This window comes from Erinaceus europaeus, chromosome 9 (genome assembly GCF_950295315.1).
Source record: "Erinaceus europaeus chromosome 9, mEriEur2.1, whole genome shotgun sequence".
Taxonomy (NCBI): domain Eukaryota; kingdom Metazoa; phylum Chordata; class Mammalia; order Eulipotyphla; family Erinaceidae; genus Erinaceus; species Erinaceus europaeus.
This window is the reverse complement of record NC_080170.1, coordinates 103,334,568-103,340,567: the sequence shown is the minus strand read 5'-3', so window position 1 is coordinate 103,340,567 and position 6,000 is coordinate 103,334,568.

The following is a 6,000-nucleotide window of genomic DNA, read 5'->3' as shown; positions in this document are numbered from 1 at the left end:
GGGGCCAGGATTTGTGGCATGGGGTGGTACTAACCATATGTATATATATATGGTTTATTTACTGGATAAAGACAGAGAGAAATCAAGAGGGGAGGGGATTATAAAGAGAAACCTACAACATTGCTTTAGTACTCATGAGGTTTCCCCTCTGCAACTGGCAACTGGGGCTTGAATCTGGATCCCTGTGTACTATAACCTGTGCCCAACCAAGTGTGCCACCTCCCAGCCCACTACTTACCTTTTAATACCTCTGGGCTATGCTAAGAACTGATGGTATGAAAGGAGAATAGCTTCATATGGTATATTAGTCACACACAGTACAATGGGGACTTGTAGGAAGTAGGCCAAATCAAGTACTCTTCCATTCTCTCCTTGACTTCCCCGCTCAGGGACAGGGGAAGTTGCCCCTTTGCCTAGAGCAACATTGCTGCTGCATCCTGGCCCCATCCTTTCCTGTCAGTGCTGTGTAGCCTTGAGAAGTTTCACCTCTAGTTCTTGATCTGTAAAGATAAGGACTAGACCATTTTACTTTTTAATTTCCACATTTACTTTTTTTACTTTTTTATTAGTGATTTAATAATAATGAACACTGTTGTAAGATAACAAAGATATAATTCCATACAGTTTCCACCAGTGTCGACCCAGGTCCCATCCCCTCCATTGGAAACGTCCCTATTCTTTATCCTCCCTGGGAATATGGAGCAGAATTCTTTATGGGGTACAGAAGGTGGGAGTTCTGGTTTCTGTAATTTCTTCTCTGCTGGACATGGACATTGGCATGTTGATCCATATTCCAGCCTGTTTCTGTCTTTCCCTAGTTAGGTAGGATTCTGGAGAGGTGAGACTTTGGAACACATTGGTGAGATCATCTGCTGGGGGAAGTCAGGATGGAATCATAGTAGCATCTGCAACTTGGTGGTTGAAAGATGGTAAGATATGAAGCAAGACAAATTGTTTAATAAACAGTAACCCAAAGATAGACAAAGAACAGGTGAAATTAGGGGGTCTTTGGATGTGAAGAAGCTAGGAAGTCTATTTTAGGTATGTTCCACAGGACCCATAACTTTAGTAATTTTTACCAGAGCCTGATAGCTAGCACTCAGATGGATTAAAAATATTGTCTGGGAAGATAGTGTCAGAGTTGAGAATAAAGCTAGAAAGCCAGATTAGGGAAGAGAGTAGCTCCCAAACATGAGGAAAGTATATAAATACCATTAACTTCAAAATTTACTTTTATGAGAGAGCGAGAGGTACTCCAGCGCCATTTGTTCTGGCCTACATGATGCCAGGGCTGGGACCTGGGGCTCACATATGCCAGTTCTGTGCTTTATCTGTGACACATCTCAGACTGCAGTCATGTCATTTATATGTTAGTGCTGACAGATCTTCCCAAATGTCTCTTCTGTGCTGAGAAAGAAGACAACACCACAGGGCTTGAGACTGGCCTGGTCTTCATCTAGCTTCTAACCTAGTGGGGAATATATTGAGCTGGTAATAACAGATCTGTCAATGATTATGATGGGGAAAATGGAACAGAATCAAATCCATCTTGGGGTGTGTGTGTGTGTGTGTGTGTGTGTGTGTGTGTATGGGGGGTACTAGGGAGGGCTTCCTGGAGATGGTGACACTTATGCTGAAGTAGATGCAGAAAGGAGCCATCCTCCTGCTGGGAGACTAGAAGGTGGTCTTCCCCATAGGCCCTAGGGTGTCTGCCTGTTCTCCTGGGGTCAGACCAGGCTGGAGGACACTCCATGTCCCCCCAGCAGTCACACACACATCCAGAGCTGCCCGAAACTCATTCAGGGTGCAGGTCTGGTAACACTACAGCATGCATTTTCACCTTAATTGGTGATGTAGCATCAGCTGAAAAGTCCCAGTTATAAACACATGATACTGATTCAAAACAAAAACAAACAAACAAAGGATGTCCTTTCTCTGCTCAAGTTTAAGTCAGCTGTACCTAGCACACTTGAGACCATTTCTATTTTGATTTGAATGTTGTTTTGGAGGAAGCTCTACCCCCCCCATCTTTTGTCTTTTTTCCCCATCAATCCATTATACTTAAAGACCCTCACCTCCACCACCACCCCAATCTGCTCAAGAACAGAGTGTTATTTGAAACAGGAGATATAATGCAGGAAGGAGGACTCGTGTTTTTTCTCCACATGACACACAAATTCTAGACAGGCTGTGACTGTGGCCCCACTTCCCTTTCTCTACAATTCTCAATAAACCTACTGACCCTACTGACACACTCAGTCCACTTCACTGTACCAGCTACAGGACTATTGTGGCCTCAGGTCTGATGAGAAGAGAAAAGACATTGAAGCCGACTTGGTAGTTGAAGGTGGTAGGGTATTAGAAAATCCTGGTTGAAAGCCAAAGTTAGTAGAAACTGCTGTGTTTATGATTGAAGCAAGATAGTCAGACAGTGAATTCTACTATTAAAGGCATGAAAGGCCATCAGGGTAGACACAAGGCACTTGAGCCAGAATCACTGAAGACTCTAGTTGGACGGGGGAGAGGGGCAGAGGGAGGCACACCCTGTTAAGCGTACATACTACAATGCGCAAGGACCTGGGTTCAAGCCCCTGATCCCCATCTGCAGGGGGGATGCTTCATGAATAGTGAATCAGGGCTGCAGGTATCTCTGTCTCTCTCCCTCTGTATCTCCCCCCACTTCTCAATTTCTCTCTGTCTCTATCTAATAATAAATAAATATGTAATAAAAAATTTTTAAAAGACCTTAGTTGGATTTGTTGGTGCTAGGGAGGTAGAAAATGACTCACATGTGTGAGGTCCTGAGTTCTACCCTCAACATTGCATAACAGCAAGATGGAACCAACTTTTGCATGAATGCAGCTTGGAGCCCAGCCTCTACATCAATGAAAGAAGTTATGTGATAGTCTCTCTCTCTCTCCTTGAAATAACTGCTATAGAGCAAAAGAGCCTCAGTGATGACAAAAAAGTGTGAGAGAGAAATAAACAAAGATAGAAGAAGCATTCAAAATCAATGCACACAGATGGCCAAATTGTTACATTGAAAGGGTTGGAAACACCTGCTAATCTTTTACTTGGGAGCAACAGGTCAAGAATGAGCCAGACTCTTATGTGGACTGTTTAAGCCATAGTAAGAATTAGAGTTTGGAGTTTAGACTTCAGTAAAGTGATTGCAAAGCTTTTCTTCACAGAGATGTGAGTCTTTCAAGGCTCAGGGCTTAATGGTCAGCATAGGATCCTGCGCCCACCCCAATGGTCAGTCACTGGCAAACAGAATGTGCTCTGGAGATAGTCACACAAAAGAAGGAATGAGATCAAATCAGGACTCAACCTGCAAAACACCTCATCTCCAACAGCTCTGTTGTATTTTCCTAAACCACAGGGAAGGGATGTGGACAGGTAGGGATACAATGAAAGGCTAGGAGGGAAGGGACCAGGCATGATTGCTCTCAACCTTAAATGTGAGGGTCATGCTCTGAGCACTCACAGGTGCCCTTTTAACATGTTGCAGACTTAACTCCTGGATCTTCACAAGTGCCAACTCTCTGAGTAACAGACTAAGATTCTTTCCTTCCTAAGTAGCAGTATTCTATTTTGTTATATATATAATTTTTCCTTCAAGGTTATCACTGTGGCTTGGTGCCTGTATTACAAATCCACTGCTTCTGAAGGCCTTTTTTATTTTTTTATTTTTTTTTTATGGGATAGGACAGAGAGAAACTAAGAGGAGGTGGAGATATAGGAAAGAGAAGATAGTCACTTACAGACCTGCTTCATTGCTTGTGAAGCGACCGCCACCTCCTCCCACCCCCTCCCCACAGGTGGGGAGCCAGGCTCTGGAACCAGGATCCTTTGTGCGGGTCCCTGTCCTACTATGCGCACTTTACCTGGTGTGCTACCTCCTGCCCCCCTTTTATGTTATTATTGATACGTTTGGGTTTAGGCTTAGCATTTTGCTCTTTGCTTTCTGTTTATGTCATCTGATCTTCCTTCTCTGTTCTTTTCTACCTTCTTTAGTGTCAGTTAAATATTTGCTAGAACCCCATTTTAATTTTTCTATTGACTTTTAATTTTTAATTTTTAATTTATTTATTTAAGAAAGGAGACATTAACAAAACCATAGAATAAGAGGGGTACAATTCTGCACAGTTCCCACAACCCGATCTCCACATCCCATCCCCTCCCCTGACTTTTAAAGTGACTGCTCTAAATATTTCAGCACATAGCCTTAGCTATACACAATCTGCTTAGAGTTAATCCCATACCACTTCACTTAGTGGGTTTTCATTTTCTTTTCTTTTTCTTTTTGCCTCCAAGGTTATTGATGAGTCTCAGTGCCAGCACTATACAAATCCACTGGCAAAGGTTATTTCCATTTTATTGGATAGGACAGAGAAAACTTCAGAGGGGTGAGGGAGATAGGGGGACACATCTGCTTCTTCGCTGCTTGTGAAGTGTCTCCCCTGCATGTTGGAGAGTAGGGGCTCCAACCCATATTCTTGCAAGGGTCCTTGTGCTTAGTGCTATGTCCATTTAACCAGGTGCGCCACTCCCCTGACCCTCCACACCACTTCACTTATAATGTGAGAAACTTCTACCTCCATACTCACTTTAAGCCCCATCATTTATGTAGTGGTTGTGGTAAATATTACATTTGCATACTCCATAGTTGCTGGAATACAATGCTTTAACTTTTTTAAAAAATATTTTATTTATTTATTAATGAGAAAGGAGGAGAGACAGAAAGAACCAGACATCACTCGGTATATGTGCTTCCGGGGACTGAATTTTAGGACCTCATCATGAGAGTCTAATGTCTTTCCACTGCTCCATATCCCAGCCTACAATGCTTTAACTTTTGTTTTAAACTGTAAGATGTACTTTATACCACCCAAGGAAGATGGGTCCTGAAATTGGTGCAGCCTGGAATGTTCCTAGCTGTGACCATGGAATATGAGCTCAGACCTACAGGGATGCAGAGGTTACATAGGCTCCTGTGCTGAACATGGGCACCAGATCAGATCAATGGGGTTTACAGTTGACAATATTTACGTACTTTTCCCATATTTGGGAACTACTCTCTTCCTTGATCCAGCTTTCTGGTCCTTTTTCTAACTATGACACCATCCCCCCAGATAATAGCTTAGTTCACCTGCACATTAAATGTCAGGCACAGTCAAAAACTAGTTAGGTCATGGCCCCTTCAAATGTACCTAAGATAGACCTACTAGCTTTTTCCAAAATGGAGACCCCAAATCTCCATCTGCAATATTCTTACTATCTACCATCTTTCTAACTTTTTTTTTTGCTCACTACATATTTTTTTGTTTCACTTCTCTTTATTTTTTAAACTTCCCCTTTTTTCCAGCTTTTTAAAAAATATTTTATGATTTCATTTTATCTCCTCTTTTAGCATACTAAAAAGTATACTAAAGTATACTTAGCTTGCCCTAAGACTTACTACTTAGTATAAAGTATTCCTAAATATTTACATATTTAAATAACAATATCCCACTTTACATATAGTGAGCTTATCACAGAGTACTCACAATTATTTTCTTCCATCCCCTTCGGCATTGCTGTTGTTGATTTCATTTATTCATAAGCTATACTCATTGAATATGTTATTATTGCTAGGGCTTAATCTTTTATAACAGAAATAAGAAAAAATAAATTATTTATATTTAAGTTTTTGTTTTATCTTCATTTATTTCTTCCTCGGTGCTTTTCTTTAATTTATGTGAGTCTGAGTCTTTGATCTATATAATTTTCTTTCTCCCTAAATAATTTCACCGAGTATTTCTTTAAGCATGTTGCTGGTGATAAATTCATTCAGTTTTATTTCTCAGAGAAATTTCATTTTATCTTCATTTTTGAATAATTATTTCATTGAATATGGAATCCTGAGATGCTTTTATTTCAGTCTTTCAAACATGTCTCACCACTCTCTTTTCATTTGTATGAGTTTGACAAGAAGTAAGACATTTGATGAAATTCTTT